The sequence below is a fragment of the Micromys minutus genome (genome assembly GCF_963924665.1).
Source record: "Micromys minutus genome assembly, chromosome: 13".
Taxonomy (NCBI): domain Eukaryota; kingdom Metazoa; phylum Chordata; class Mammalia; order Rodentia; family Muridae; genus Micromys; species Micromys minutus.
Window position 1 is genome coordinate 41,514,974 of NC_137982.1, and position 16,422 is coordinate 41,531,395.

General features: G+C 40.5%; 1 protein-coding gene across 1 annotated transcript in view; it reads left to right on the forward strand.

The window, feature by feature from the left end:
• Positions 1-2,203: 2,203 nt before the first annotated feature.
• Positions 2,204-16,422, forward strand: part of B3GALT1 (beta-1,3-galactosyltransferase 1) — a 46,050-nt gene continuing 31,831 nt past the window's right edge. The window contains exon 1 of the mRNA XM_080927298.1: positions 2,204-2,326. The gene's annotated coding sequence lies outside the window, so the exon portion shown is untranslated. The remainder of the gene's footprint in view (positions 2,327-16,422) is intronic.

Genomic DNA, 16,422 nt, shown 5'->3' on the forward strand with positions numbered 1-16,422 from the left:
CAAATTAAATTAAAATGTAGGTGACAAATGTTGAGTCTAAGTTATTTTCTTATAAACACAAACACACAGACACCAAATTATGTAGTCAGTGATTTGCCCAAAGAAAAATAGCAATAATGGCAATTATCCAAAAGAATAGACAATGAACAAATTAATTTCTACTTGACTTTGAAACACTGTTTTGTATTCTAGAAGCGACATTTGAATGGGGTTGTAGTGTTCTTCCTAGAAAGTTGCAGTGCCTCTAGCCTAATTACTGAAATTATGTGGGATAAGTCAACATGTTTTGTACTTTTCATTGTGTAAGAAGTCAAAGGATGAAACATGGCTTGAACTTTTGCTTTTATCCTATAAAGCATATCTCTGTTCTTTGTGTTATGTCTATGATTAGATGTCCTTGCTTTTAGGACAATATTCAGTTTTCATCTATTGTATTATGTTGTCACTGTTATTATTATCATTATTATTTTATTTTTATTATTATTATTATTGTTACTATTGCTTTAAGAAATTTGTATCTCTGTGTCTTCTGGTTTCTATTTTGCAGGTATTGGTGAAAATTAATTATTTTCATTAAAAGAAACACACTCCAACATATTCCCTGCCCTTTTTTGGTAGACTTTAATTCTTTTAATATCTTAATAAAAAACACATAACTACTTCAGAATAAGTATGCAAAATACAAAGTGTGTCTAAATAAGACTTGAAATATTTCAATTACAATATCTGCCCATGGAAAAGTTGGTTTAAGAACTTGAAAGTTGCCTCATTCTTTTTGAGATTGCAATGGTAATTTTTTTTCCCTTGGTAAAAACTGTGTTAAATATAACTGAAGAGTAGCTGGTATATTGCTTGGTAAAAACTGCGTTAAATGGAACTGAAGAGTGGCTGGTGTAGTGCTTGGTAAAAACTGTGTTAAATGGAACTGAAGGGTGGCTGGTGTGGTGCTTGGTAAAAACTGTGTTAAATGGAACTGAAGAGTGGCTGGTGTGGTGCTTGGTAAAAACTGTGTTAAATGGAACTGAAGAGTGGCTGGTGTGGTGCTTGGTAAAAACTGTGTTAAATGGAACTGAAGAGTGGCTGGTGTAGTGAGTTACTTATGGTTTTACTCATTAGCATCATTCTCTTCAACCTTTGCTTTCTTTTTATCATTCAATGTTTTTTCTAAAATATGACATGTTAGCTCTGCACCTAATTCAGTGTTTATGATATAGTTAGCACTTTTTTGCACATATGTTTATATAAACAAGGGAAAATATTTAATAGTCTAGAGAAAAACCTTCCAGGTGTTATTTTCCTGAATTCAACATTCAATACACATTTAGGTTATTAAAAGTTTTTTCCATGTACATTACTTTATGAACATCATGAAAATAATCTATTAAAACTGTAGAATTTTACATTTAAAATTAATACAGCCTAAAAGTCAACTACTTATACACTCTCCTGTCTCCTCTTAGTTATATGGTACAATCTCATTTCAGAATAATACAGTTTTTTCATAAATAAGTCATTACCAAGGATTGTAGTGACAGAGTACATCCTGTAGGAATTCTTTGTCTTACCATTTGACTTAACAAGTATTTTGTGTTGGACCAAATTCAATGTACTGTTTTTGAGTGCATGAAGGGTATCTTGAGTTTGGCATTGCCAGAGCTCTGGAGAGGTAAGCTAAGCAATAAAAATCTACTATTCTGAATCATAATGTAAATATCTGATAGGTGACCTTGTGAGGAATCACGATGCACCAGGTGAGAACTACTGCACTGTATTGCTGGGTAACTCTGATTCTTATGTAGCCTTTAGGTTTACGTTTGCCTTTATGAAATTTCATTTATTCAAATCCTAACATGTACATTTTAATAAATTCCACATGAAGTATTTCTAATGTCCTTGAAAATCTGAATTTAGGACATCATTAGGCTTAGTTTTCCTTACAGCATCAAGGGCAACCATCAGGTTGGCCTTGGCTGAAGTCACAGCTGGCCCTACAGACCTGCCCTTAAATCCTGCCCTAGAACTGGCTCAAACTCCTTTATATTTGGTGTAAGCTTTTAAAACTTACATATTCAAGTCTTGCCCATGTCCCATTCTACAAACTACCAAAACTTTTGAAATTGGGAGATTCTATCTTTCGTTCTCTCAAACCCAATGAACTTCTTTCATATATGAACTTTTTTCTCTTTCTGGTGTCTACTTAGGATTCTGCAATTTGGTGTGCAGCAGTTTCTGAAGTGAGCCTCTGGAATCTCTACAGACCAGTGGAGACCAAGCTAGATGCCCTGGAGCTGTAGTAGGAAGAAAGGAAGCAAGCCTGGTGCAAAAGGTAGGAGAAGAGTTCTCAGTGTGGATCTGGTCACAAAGGAAAGTCACTGCAATGACATAAGGCTGGAAGTCATTCTGTAATAACTAGTGAGTGATAAGCAATGTTGCCTGCATTTACTAGTGTCTAACTACTTTGGTATGTAAAACACCCTTGTTATCAAAGCTGAGAGGAAAAAAAATCATGGTTTAATAAATACAGCTTTAAACACCATACTTGCAGATGTCTTTGAAACTTTTGATTGCTTTGAATAAATGGCCTCCTTGAAAATAAACTGCTTGGGTCCATTAAAAATTTATTTATTTCTTTTATGTGTATGAGTACCTGTAGCTGTCTTCAGACACACCAGAAGAGGGCATTAGGTCACCTTACAGATGGTTGTGAGCCACCATGTGGTTGCTGGGTATTGAACTCAAGACCTCTGAAAGAACAGCCGGTGCTCTTCAGGTGACCTGAGACCATATTTATTTAAAATCCATTTCTCCAAAGCCATTGCTAATTGGTTTTTGAAGCTTTATTGAAATAACCTTGCCTCACAGGACAATTATTCTCCAATCAAGTCTTATTTAAGTTGAACATAAGAAATTTGTATATAAAAATGATGGCAGGGTTATTAAAACTATCTACAATGCAAATGATTGTTAAAATAATTTTACTGAAAGCAATAAGAAGGACAACAAGAAGAAAACACCTTCGTCTATGATTTGCACTAAATAGCGTAAGGCAAACTTTCTGCAGTGTGGTTTGGCAAGAGCACAATTTCTACAGAAGGACACTGTAGCTCGGTTGATTCTTGTCCAGCACCTTCCCATGACCTGTTGCAGATCCCTTGTCCTGTCTAAACTAGAATTTCCTTATCCATGAAATGACCAGTTAGCTCCAAGTGCTTTTTACATGCCATCTGGACCATGAGGAAACCTGCTGGTGAGGGGGGAGATGGGAGGAAGACAGTTCCCAGCAAAATGATTTTCCAAAATCAAACTCAACAAAACATCAGTGCACCGTGGACCTCTGTGTGTGTGTGTGTGTGTGTGTGTGTGTGTGTGTGTGTGTGTGTGTGTGTGTGTGTGTGTTTTCAGCAATTTGTACCAGTTATATTGGTTTCTATTGCCTCTTCTGACTTCCATGATTCTTTGTGGGTGGGCTTTGACCCTTTTCTTCTTGACAGCATGCCCACTCATTTACATCCTCATGGACAGAGGTAAGATGAGGGACGGCAGAACAGAGTTAGCTGTCACTGAAAGGACAGATGTCAACAGATGCTCTTCGAATTCAGACCAATGCCTTCAGTCTTTAAATATGCTAGGAAGACAGAGCACAAAGTCAAACTGCCAACACTGTATTTCCTTCTAGGGTCAATGGAAACCAACTAAAAATGAAACTAGACAATGAAATAATAACAACTACTAACTGTGATGAGCACCAGGAAGCAACATGAGTGATCAGGGTGTTCGTGACTAGACCCGGATGTAGAAAGGGAAGCCAGCAGAGGTATGAGAACCCACGTGTGATGGATTGTATACACTTGTCCCAGGGAGTGGCATTATTAAGAGATGTGGCTTTGTTGAAGTAATTGTGGTTTTTAGAGGAAGTGTGTCACGTGGGTGTGGACTTTAAGACCCTTGTCCTAGCTGCCTGGAAGCCAGTCTTCTAGGGACCTTCAGGTGAAGAGGTTGAATTCTCAGCTCCTGCTTCACTATGCCTGCCTGGGTACTGCCATGCCTTGATGATACTGAAAGAAACTTCTGAACATGTAAGCCAGCCCCAATGAAATGTTGACCTTATAAGGGTCAGCTTGGTAGTGGTGTCTGTTCATAGCAGTAAAACGCTAAGACTGTTATTGGTACCAGGGACTGGGGTATTGCTGTGATAGACCTGACCATGTCTTTATTTGGAAAATGTGGATTTGAGGACTTGGGATTTGGAAAGCAGTAGAAGGCTTTAAGTGGGGCTCAATGGGCCATCGTTATAGGAATATGGAAGACTTGATAGTAACTTGAACTTTGGAAGCCTGGTTCTAGAGGTTTCAAAGGAAAAGAACTTTAATATGTTGCCAAAAGACTGTCTTTGTGGTATTTTGGTGAAGAATGTGACTGCTTTTTGCTCTTGTCTGAAGAAACTATCTGAGGCTAGGGTAAAGAGATTTATATTACTTTCATTGACAAAGGAAGTCTCAAAAAAGCCCAAACAGAGATTTTGTTCTCTGGCTAAGTCTCATGGAGAACATTTTGAAAATGCATAGCAAGCTTAGAAAGTGAAATATAAAATGTATAGTTCGAGTAATAAAGGGCCATCAGAAGTGCAATGAAGCTGACTTGTGTATTTGGGGAGACAAAGAGATTAAGGAACTGGTGGTCCCCAGGCAAGGTTCCAAGGAGCTAACCTTGCCATTTGTCTGCAGGTCAACAAGGAACAGTTTGGACTTCTATTTTTTTATATTGGTTATTTTATTTATCTACATTTTAAATGTTATTCCCCTTCCCAATTTTCCCTCCACAAACCCCTTATCCCCTCCCCGAGCCCCTACTTCTATGAAAGTGCCTTCCCACCCACCCACCCACCCACTCCTGCTTCAGTGCCATAGTGTTCCTCTAGGCTGGAGCATCAAGCCTCCAAAGGACCAAGGGGCTCCCCTCCCATTGATGCCAGATAAAGCAATATGCATTGTTTGCTACATATGCAGCTGGAGCCATGGGTTCTTCCATGTGTACTCTTGGGATGGTGGTTTAATCTCTGGGAACATGGAGGGGGTTCTGGTTGATTGATATTGCTATTCCTATGAGATGCAAACCCCTCAGCTCCTTCAGTCCTTCTGGTAACTCCTCCATTAGGGTCCCCAAACGCAGGCCAATGCTTGGTTGTTTGCTTTTCCATCTGTATTTGTCATGATCTGGCAGAGCCTCTGAGGAGACAGCTATACCAGGTTCCTGTCAGCAAGCACTTTTTGGCATCAGCAATAGTGTCAGAATTTCATGTCTGCAGATGGGATACAGATCCCTTGGTAGGACAGTCTCTGGATGGCCTTTCCTTTAGCCTCTGCTGTACTCTTTGTCCCTGCATATTTTTTTGATAGGAGTAATTCTGGATTAATCTTTTTGAGATGAGTGAGTAGCTCCATCCCTCAACTGGGGACCATGCCTACCCACAGGTTCCTATCCTCTTCAGGTTCGCTCTCCCTTTTGTTGGGTATTTTGGGTAATGTCATCCCTGTTGGGTTCTGGGAATCTCTTGAGTTCCTGGCATCTGGGTCTTTCTAGTGGCTACTCCCAGTTCTTCATCCCCCACTGCTACACACTGCCATGCAAAGGCATGGCATAAGGATTGTCTTTTGTACCTAAGGTTGCATTTGCAAGCAGAATTTAGCCCCCTACACACACACACACACACACACAGAGAGAGAGAGAGAGAGAGAGAGAGAGAGAGAGACAGAGAGAGAGAGACAGAGAAAGACAGAGACAGAGAGACAGAGAGACAGAGAGAAAGACACAGAGAGAAAACAAAAAGGACATTGCATTGTGACATACAGTCCATCCTCTTTGGAAGGAAAGGGCTGAGTCAGCCCTCCTGGGATGCCCCCCACTAGGATTAAACAGCCCAGGTACTTCCTTGTCCTTGGCAATGTTCAGAAAGAGCCACTAATGCAGAGAAGGCCTTTATTGGGCTTCTGAGGGTTTAGAGAAAGCCCATTCATCTTATAGCTCAGCTATTCTTGTAGCATTCTGAAAGTCTTAAGGATTTTTATTTGAGGTGAATGAAATCTTGATAAAGGAAATGAAAGCAAGAGAACAGAAGAGAATCGATCTAAGATTAAAAGTTAGTTTTTAATACAGCCTCAGCTCTGTGCCCGATGCTTTCATATGCACTATTATCTCTAGAGAGTGTGAGAAAGAGCTCACTGAATATGATCACCAAGCTAAGGGGCGAGAGACCACAGAAACACCAGGCCTCTTCTCTGCTATTTATCCTCTACCATATAGATGGCAAACATGCTATATCCTATCACCATAGTCAAGTATTAGGTGGCCAAGTCTGGAGTTGCTAAAGTCTTCTTCTGAAAGTGATGTCCTAGAAGACTATTGTCCTAATACGTCTGACATGAATTGACAAAAACTCCTGAAAAAAACTGCTTTGCAGGAAGTGCTTCTCTGCTAATTGCAGCTCTTCTCTTTGTTCAGCCTCATCCTCTATAATTAGTGCAGTCTTGAAAGCAGAAGTTGCCTATGCCATTAAAACCCTTACACAGCAAATCCCCTAATTATTTTATATTTTCACATTAGGGACTAAGATATTTGTGGTGAAGGGCTGAATCTGTTATTTAATTACTTGTAGGAGGAAGACAGAAAAAGCAAGACAAAAAAAATTATTTAAAAAAATTTCTGCCTGACTCTCACACATACAAAAGGCTCGCTTCTTTCTCTTCCTTACTCCCTCCCTCTCTTTATCCCTTCCTACCTCACCCCTTCCTGCTCTCACTCCTCCCTGCCCTCACCCCTCCCTGCCCTCACCCCTCCCAGCCCTCACCCCTCCCTGCCCTTACCCCTCCTTGCCCTCACTCCTCCCAGCCCTCACCCCTCCCTGCCCTCACCCCTCCCAGCCCTCACCCCTCCCTGCCCTCACTCCTCCCAGCCCTCACCCCTCCCTGCCCTCACCCCTCCCAGCCCTCACCCCTCCCTGCCCTCACTCGGCCCTGTCCCTACCCCTTTCTGCCCTCTCTCCTTCTTCTCCTCATCTCTCTTGGCAACAGCTTCAGTTATGACTGATAGACATTACCTTTTCTTTGATTTATTTATTTTATAAAATATTATTATAACTCACAAAATTTGTTACGTAATAATATATGATGAATTTGCGATTTTTTTCTCTTTTTCTGAGAAGGACCAAGGCTTCCACATTTTTGACCTTCTTTCTTTTTGAGCTTCACAAGGTCTGCACCTTTTCGTATTAAGAACATCACTGTTTTTTCCTGACTCATCCACCTTCCAGAGCCCAGAGGACTGACCTCAAGCATTCCTTTGCCTTCTGTGATTAGGTGGAGTGGAAGGAAGACATGCATGAATTCACCCAACTAGTTACTCTTTTTTTTTCTGGGCTGACAAAAAGCATTTTTCTGCATCCCTTAGGAGTCCTCAGAATTTGACTTTCTGACAAGGGGGAGCAAGTGGAAATGATGCACTTTGTTTGGAACCAGAGTTTCGAGAACTCAAACAAACCTTCCCAGTACCTCTTGTTGTATGTGGTGGGAGAACCCTGGCAGCAGTCTGGGAAGCCCCAGCAGGAAGTAGCTGGGCTTAAATCACTAGGGATAGGAATAGTTCCCTCATGTTTAGGTTCAGAAAGTTGCAGCTCCTTGCACTGGTTCAGATCTAACTAATACGAGATGCAAGTATCTCTGTGCTTCATTGTGAGTGTGAGTCTCTCTGTTTCAGCAGCCCCAGAGGACTAGAAGGGAGGGAAAGCCCTTTCATCTTTAACTGTGAGTTAAATTAAACTGAATTGGTACCTCATTTGGAAATGGAACAGATGGTCATCAAAATGAAGAGTGGAGGATGTTCTACACCATCTCTCGGACTGTGAATGCCATTTTTCTCATTTGCAAGCATCTGTCTAGAATTTTGTAAACAATCTCATAGGTGACTGATTTGGATTACAGAACAAAAGGAAGACCCAGTTAGTTTCCACATGAAAATGTGTCCTAGTTCATTACACATTCAAATACTCATTATCCCAATCAGAAAATACATAGTGGGCTCATTGTACATGCCAAGCTGGCTTCTAAAAGGACTGATCACTAACAGACCGACCTGGCTTTAGCTTGCTCCACGTTCAAAGTCCTAGGGGAGATCCAAGTATTCTGAATTAAATAATCGCACAACTGAAAATTCATTCACCTTGTGGTTTGGGCTATTGGGTTCCTCCTACAAGATATTAAGGATATTATTACCTGTCTCTCAGATTTTGCTATAATTTTAGTTAGCTAAGATTCAGATACCATGATTGTGAACTCATCTGCACTGTGGTTGATGCTTGAGCTTTGAATACCCAATAAAACATATCTGTTAGTATTCACATTAATTTAGATAAAAATTATGAGCTTGAAAGGTAAAGGACTCTGACTAGCTTGCTGGAAGGACATAAAGAACATGAAAGTCTCCCTTGAAAGTGACCCTTGGTGTGACAGCTGAGACTTTGGAAGAATATCAGAATGTTCTAGACTTTGAAAACTAAACTAAAATAAAATTAATGGTACTAGAAAGGATCCATGTGGGCAGAAGCTCTGAAAACTGAGAGTAGCTGTTGTGTGGACAGCAAGGTGACTGCTGCAGGAGGAAGCCATTCGGAACCCTGGGGGCCACCCTGTGACCTAGATAAAAACTGAATGCTTCTACTAGGTCATTGTACTGAGTGGTTTGATCAACTTTGTCATTAGGAAGATCACTGTGTGACTGGGAGTCTTACTGCAGTGAACAGACATTATAATCAAGGCAAGTCTCATAAAGAACAACATTTAATTGGGGCTGGCTTACAGGTTCAGAGATTCAGTCCATTATCATCAAGGTGAGAACATGGCAGCATCTAGGCAGGAATGGAACGGAAAGAGCTGAGAGTTCTACATCTTCATCTGAAGGCAGATAACAGAGTACTGGCTTCCACGCAGCTAGGATTCAGGTCTTAAAGCCCATACCCACAATGACATACCTACTTTACCAGGGCCACACTTAGTCTAATAAGGCCTCACCTTCTAATAGTGCCACTCCCTGGGCCGACCGCATACAAACTATCACACTGTGACTGAAGGCCACCCAGCGGGGTCAGAAGGAGTGGGGTCCTCAGTGAGGAGCTTGGGAAGGTGTGATTGCAGGGAGAAGTAAACATATGAGAAATTTCTACAGTCCCATTGGCAGATCATGTTGCTGGATTAGGAATAAAGATGGGGGCAGAGTTTAGAGTATTTCCAGTCTTTCAGAAATAGGGGAATATTTCATAGACATCAGGAACCTTGAAGAGAATCAGGGTCATGAATCTGCTTTTGTGTGTGTTGTGTCCAAGTATTCCTGAAATATGCAAAAACACACTCAAGTAGTCAACTAGCTATATGAGCCTAGGGCAGGAGACATACTTTTGATCTTGATTGTGAATCAGAAAGATATTATTGGCATGCCATTGACAACTAGGAAATGTTTACTTCTAAAATAAACAAAATTCAGACTGGGACAGAAAAGGCCCTAGGATTTATCCCTTACAAACTTGAAAACAAAAGAGGCTCTCTGAGTCATTTTCCTAGAGAAACAGAACCAAAAGGTACTGGCTTCTGGAGTATAGAATCTAGTGGAGAAGACCACAGAAGCTCGTGACGCGGGAGAGAATCCATCCAACTAGAGAAACACACAACTAGAAAGCCAGGAAGAACTGATGTCACTAAAGCAAAAAGACAGGGGAATTCTTTCTGCTTTTTTGTTTTATGAGGGCCTTTAAATGAATGACTGGTTGAGGCTCATCCTTGTGATAAAGCAATAGACACATATGTAAATTTCAACAAATAATTTCCTTATAGAAAAATTTCAGAATAATGTTTGACCAACTATCTGGTGAATAAAAGGATGAGGTTGTTACCTCAGAGCACTATACCTGGGGTGAATGGACTTGAAAAATTCACCGTCAAAGACAGGAAAGGAAAATCAGAAAGAGTAAGTGCTTCCTGGGTACCCCGGATGCAGCCTATGCTGTGGTTACAATGCAAAACCTAGAGTTAGACAGCCTGTATTTCTTTTCTGAGTTGGGCATTCATTTGCCTGTGAGTTTAGACAAATAGTTTAACAACTCACTATCTTATCTTTAACTTGATAGAGAGTTGCCTACCTCTGATAGTTACAGAAGCTAAATTAGTTTAAAATACATAAAGAGCTCAAGAAGATTCCTGAACATAGTCTGTGCTCAAAGACTCTAGAAGTGTGATAGATTTTTGGAAATAGATGTAGACCCGCCATAGTTAAGATCTGTCTACAACAATAGGGAGATATAACAAGTAATAGCAAAGCAAAGAAGGAAATGTAGTAGAAGCATAAGGCATCATATGGCCTGAGGAGCTTGGTAATAAGAGACAGAGATAGCTACCTTAGTAACTTAAGGGATTCTTTTTCACCCTCTGCCTCTGTTCAAGGACAACTGTCTCATGAATGAAGTATGGCACTTGTAAGATAAGTCCATCGTTTGTGTTTTCCAAATAAAGTCATAAAGAATTCCTCTTAGCATGCAACTTATTCCACCTCAAGCAGGCCTGCACTCCCTCCTATTCAGGAAGCTGGAGCAGGAGAATGATGGGTTCAAGACCAGCCTGAGCAGCTTTTAAGATCCTATCTCAAAGTAAAGAAGAGACTGGAACTTGTAGTTCGATGGTCCAGTATTTGCTCTAGCTTCAACTGCCAGAAACACCTGGGGAAATTGAATTTTTTAAAAAAGGGAGAGTGAGAAAGAAAAAAGACAGATACAAATGTTACTGGAGAGGCAGCAGTGGCAGCCTCTGGTAGAAGTGTGTGCATTTCTTTTCTGATAAACCACCAGGTTCTCAGTGGAACAAAACCCCTGCACAGGAGGCTTTAAGGGTGCCTAAATAGGTTTCTGGCAGGGAGAAACTGACTTGGGAGGCAGAGGAAGAGGTAGGAAGTTCAGATGAAGGATGGAACAGGAAGATTAAACTGTGCGCATCCTAAAGGCATGTCATATATGTCTTCCATGAAGGACACGATGTACCGTGCACTCTGCAGTACAGTACACTTAAAATGGCTTCGAAATCCTTCATATTTGCCAACTTCACACAGTCCTACAGCCCCAGCTAAATTATTTTCCTTCTATTCATCTTTGTCTTCTTCTGGCTGAAATAAGGATCTAACATTGGGTCTCTTATGCTCTGAAAAGTTCAGAATGTTCCTTAGTCTTCCCCGATCAGACTGCACTCCATTCTTCTCTATTCGGGAAAGTTTAAAATGCACCCCTCTCTTACCTGCTCAGGAGAGCTTAAAATCCACCGCAGTCTTCCCTCCAAAGAATTCCCTCCTCTGAGTCTTTCCAGGACTTAAAGAAGGCCCTTGAGTCACTGACCTTGAGTCTGCTTTTAATTTCCCCAGACACAGAAAAGGTGTTTGTCAAACTACTAAGTCAAGAATTCAATAGCCAGTGTAAGGTTGGAAGGTTGTTTTGCTTTGTTTCTAAATCAAATATTTATAAAGAATTTGGACTCTGAAAAATCAGAGCAAATCATTCACAGTTCTCCTCTGTGCCTTCCCTTTTGGTGTCATGCATTAACTTAATGTCAACACCACTTCCTCTGGCTCAGAGTTTGGACCGGAGTCACCCACTCTTCCTCAAGTTAGACTTCCTGACAGCCTTTACCAGAACAGAAGCGAGGCTCTTTCTACATTTAGCTTCCATAGTTACCAGCCTCATGTCTTCAATTGACTTTAGGCCAATTGACAATGAGAATACCCTGGGTCACCTGAACCGTGTCTTGTTTTGTGCTCAGTGAACCCAGTTACCAGGGCTTAAGGTATGTCCCTCCTCTATCTTCATAACAGCACTTGGCCCAGCTTCCTCCATGTCTCCAGAGCCCAAGAAGGAGGAATCCAGAAGCACAGGTACATTGGCCGTTGGTATGGATGGCTCTCTTCTCACGGGACAGTTCTCCAAGCATGCAATCCATTACCCAAAGAGGAGAAATAATGAGAGATAATGAGATAAACTCAATGTCTGTGCTCTGCAAATGGTTCAGGAAGACAATCAAATAAAATCTTTCCTCAACCCTGAAAAAAATCTCTGAGAGCCAGGCATGAGAAGAATCCCTATCAGGGATGAGCTAAAGGCATAGGGAAGACAATAGGGGCTACTGAATAAAGTCAAGAAAAAAACTAAAATCAGGAATGGGGTGAAAGGCATAAACTGATATAAAGTGCTTGAATATTTTAACATAAAACAGTTTTCCAATGTGACCTACAAAATGACCTTTGCAATAAAACAGACAAGCTTTTTTTTCTGAGGCAGAGCACTCGGGTTCGAGAATACCACAATGGCAGAGTTCACAGAGGCTATATGCATTGTAAAACTCTTACCCAGCACTTGGCTTTTCCTGTGGTTTATTTGTTTGTTTAGGGCCTTGGAGGGGCTGTAATCAAATTCTTCCCCAAACTCTGCCTCAGCCCCTGAGCACACTTGATTGGAAAGCACCACATTTCACAATTCCTGGGTTTAAGATGTTTGAAAAAGCACCCTTGAGTAGTTGTTGAGTTAGGATCATCCGCATAGAAGTGTGACTTTCTGGGAATTGGTGAGAGTTATTCCCAGCAGATGTCAGCAGTCTCTAGAGAAACTGCTGGAAAGGCTGCACAAGAGAACTCTGGAAGCATTGTAGAGACTTCTGCAGGCCATAAACTTGTCAGAGCCAAAGCCATCATTTCCTCCTTGCTTTTTGCTCTCTTAGGGCAAATGTCCTAAAGTCTCTAACAATGCTGAGAATAAGTATAGGCTTATATCCCCAGCAATGCATACACACACACACACACACTCACACACACACACACATTTACATTCAGATACTAGTAAAACTTCATGTTCAGCTCAGCCCTATGAACACCATGGTTTACCTCTGACTCCCTGAACCAAGAGCCTGAGAGAGACTATGGCTCTGTAGGTGTTTATCAGATGAGTCTGCATAAACTCTGCATGACTCTCAGAGCCAGAGTTTGGGAGTAGAAAACTGTCCTTCATGATGTAGTATACCTACCCCCACACCAACAATTTCTGTAAGCTTTCCTCATGGCATAAAATATTCCTCATACTCTAATGAAATGTGTCTAGTGTTTGATGAACTGTCTTATGAATTAATGAGCAACCACAGCATGGAACGTTGTCTGTGGGCTTTTGAAATAGCCAGAAATCTGATCAGGGGAGGTCACTTGCTTGATGAGACTGACCATGGTGATGTACCTTTCCCTGTACTCTCTACATAAGAGTTGCATGGACCCAGCTGAGCAATTCAACTATATCCTTTTTCTTTGTCAATTAGGAAAGTAAATCAAAAGGCAAGTAGATGAAATGATAATTTTATGAGGACAAGCTTGAATCCACTCTGATTTTCAAAATTCTAGTCCAAACTAAAGAGATCATTATTTGATGGTTACTAGGTGTTGTGTGCTGCGTAGTCAGTGAGCTTAGCGGGTCATGTCATATCCCACTTCAACTAGAAGTACCTCTGGGTGGCCTATTTCGTTGAACCTTCATTTCACTGATTAGAAAACAGGACCGCTGAGGTTTCTAAGGCTAGTCAATGCCTCATGTGGAATTGGAATTCAGATCTTTACATTAACGTGCTCATATTTCAAAATCCAGTGACCATAATAAGTTATGACATCCCTCACAACTGACTGGAATAATTTGTAGATTATAAACAATACATAGAATTTTATCACAAAACATTGATTCTTCTATCAAGGGGAACTCACTACCTTGTCCCAACCCATTTCTCTTGACTTGAGCCACTTTAGCTCTTGAAAAATAATATAAAAAGAAGTAGAAGTTTTACTAAATGTCATTTACGTTTATTCACTATATTAGACATTTTAAATATTTTTATATAGGGCAACACTATGTAGCCATGGCTGACCTGGAACTTGCTGTGAGGACCAGGAGAGCTTCAAATTCACAGAGATCTGCCTGCCTTTGTCTCCTAAGTGCTGGTATCAAAGGCAGATATTAACACACTATTTGTAACATCATTTGTAACATGTGTAACTACCTAAAAATTGTATCTGAAGTATCTGACATTGGAGCAGGATAGAAATTAGAGAGTGAAATTGCATTCAAGTATTAGTTTCATTTTGCAGCATCCAGAACTAGTCTTTGGGTTTGTGTTTTCTCTACCCTTACAAGATGATTCTTGGCCAGTGGCCTCATCTCTAGTTTTACATCAATTGAGATTCAGACAATGGATTGACAGATAGGCCAAAACAAGAACAGTCCTCCAAGACCAGTAGGGGTAAGAGGAAGTGTGGGAAGATGGGATAGGAAATACTTTCAAAAAGAGAAGCCAGAAAGAGACCTGAAGAAGGACCAAACTCCCAAGAGGATAGAGAAGTGAGTGAAAGGGTGTGGTTGGTAAGCAAGTAGAAGACATAGTAAGGGGCAGCTCTTTCCAACTAGAGAAGCCAGGAGATCAGACGAGTCAACTCTATGCCAGAATCCATGATGGGAAGAAAAAAGAAATCTCTAGAATCTTGAAGGCATGACAGAGTTTTAGAAAGGAGACCAACACGGAAATAATAAGTAGTCTTTTTCCTAAGGAAGCTCTAACATTTGAAAGGGAGTTCTGTGGACAGGTGACTAGATCATGTCTCTCTGTCTTTCTCACCAATCAATATTCAAATCTGAATGTCATGTGCCAGGGACATGCATACAAATGACTAAACAAAAGTGAATTCTCTCTGGACCTTAACACTATAGCAGATTCCTGAGGAACGAGCTGCATGGGGATCAGGCCTTCTCGAAAACCACTGACCAGGGCCAGAAGTGGGGAGGTGACAAGGCAAGCATTTCATTGTCATATCTGAGAAGAGAAAGAGAGTAAGTGGGAAAGAGGAAGGGTAAGAATCCAGTGATGATTAAAAAGAGCAACGTCACTCAGAGAGTAAAGTCAAGGACCAAGTTCCTCAAGGCTTCAGCAAAATGCTTCCAAGTTTGCGTGTCTGTGGTTAAAATAAATAAGTTCTTCTTCACCTAGGTTTTCATGGGGAGCTGATTTAATCTCTTTGATTTTTAAATTAACAAGTCAAAAGATCAGTCCATTTGATTAAACACGTGTGTGCACTGCTAATTGATTTGCTGACTAGATTTGATTCCCAAGAAGAAGCTTTATGCCCTGAAGCTAAGACAACTGACGTGTAAGTCAATCAACCTAGACTTGGCCCTGGCTTCTGCTACAAGCCAGTTGTAATAACATGGGAGAAGCCAGCATTTGCATCCTGAATTTTACCGATAATCTAATAAAAGGTAAAACTAGTTAAAACAAGAGAAATTTCTCTTCAGACAAACATTCATCACTGAGGCTTGAGAGACGGTTCAGAAATAAAGAGCTCTTACTGCTTTTGCAAATGACTCAGGTTTGGTTCCAAGCACCCACATCAAGAAGCTAACCCCCACCATAACTCTACCACCATGAGATAGGATGTCATGTTGTGTTTTCTGCCACACTCACACATGTGCACTTCACATAAATTAGCACAGGTTCAAACATACATCTAAACACACATTAGATACATTTTTTCAAATTGGTATCACTTTTAAGGACTGTCACATAACCCAAGAACTTTGACGTACCAACACTGTATTGGATGCAGTAACTCATGGAAGCCTTTCTATGTTTGACTCTTAGTTTAATCTTTCTTTCTAACAGTTTTGAACAATAACCTTTACTAACCATTTAATCCAACATGGCTGAAGACCGTACATCCAGTATGATAGCCCCTAATGCAAGCTCTTATCGGTACTGGTTGTATCTGCTGTGACATCTGTCTGAAACTCACCAAGGATTTAGTGTTCATGAACAAATAGTGCAATTACCATGTAATTATAATTTAAGTTGTGTAGCCATTCAACTGCTTTCAAGTTTTGTTTTTTTTTTTTTTTTTATATACTCAGTTTTAAAACCACAAGATTTCTTTCTGAATAGGCAAGCGTGTTCCTAAAATGCTGCATAACGGATCTGAGGTAAAAATGTGTAGCTTGGACATTAAGATTACTACTGCAGGGAGAAGGTGGAAGAGAGAGGATAAATAGGATTGTAAGACGAGGCACAAATACAGGGGCAGAGCCAAGAGATAGTTTAGTGGTGGATTTCAGATTCCTTAGTCCTCTCATAAAATCCGTGAAATCGCTTAATATCACTGTTTGGAGCAAGGATGGAAGAACAAAAATCAGATATTCAAAATGGGATTTCTTACAGGCATAACCTATGCTTATGACAATGACTAGGGTCTCAGAAAACTGCACGAAAAAATATTCATTGGCCTCCCATTATGTTGGATGTATAGTACATACCAACTGGTCTATGAGAATAA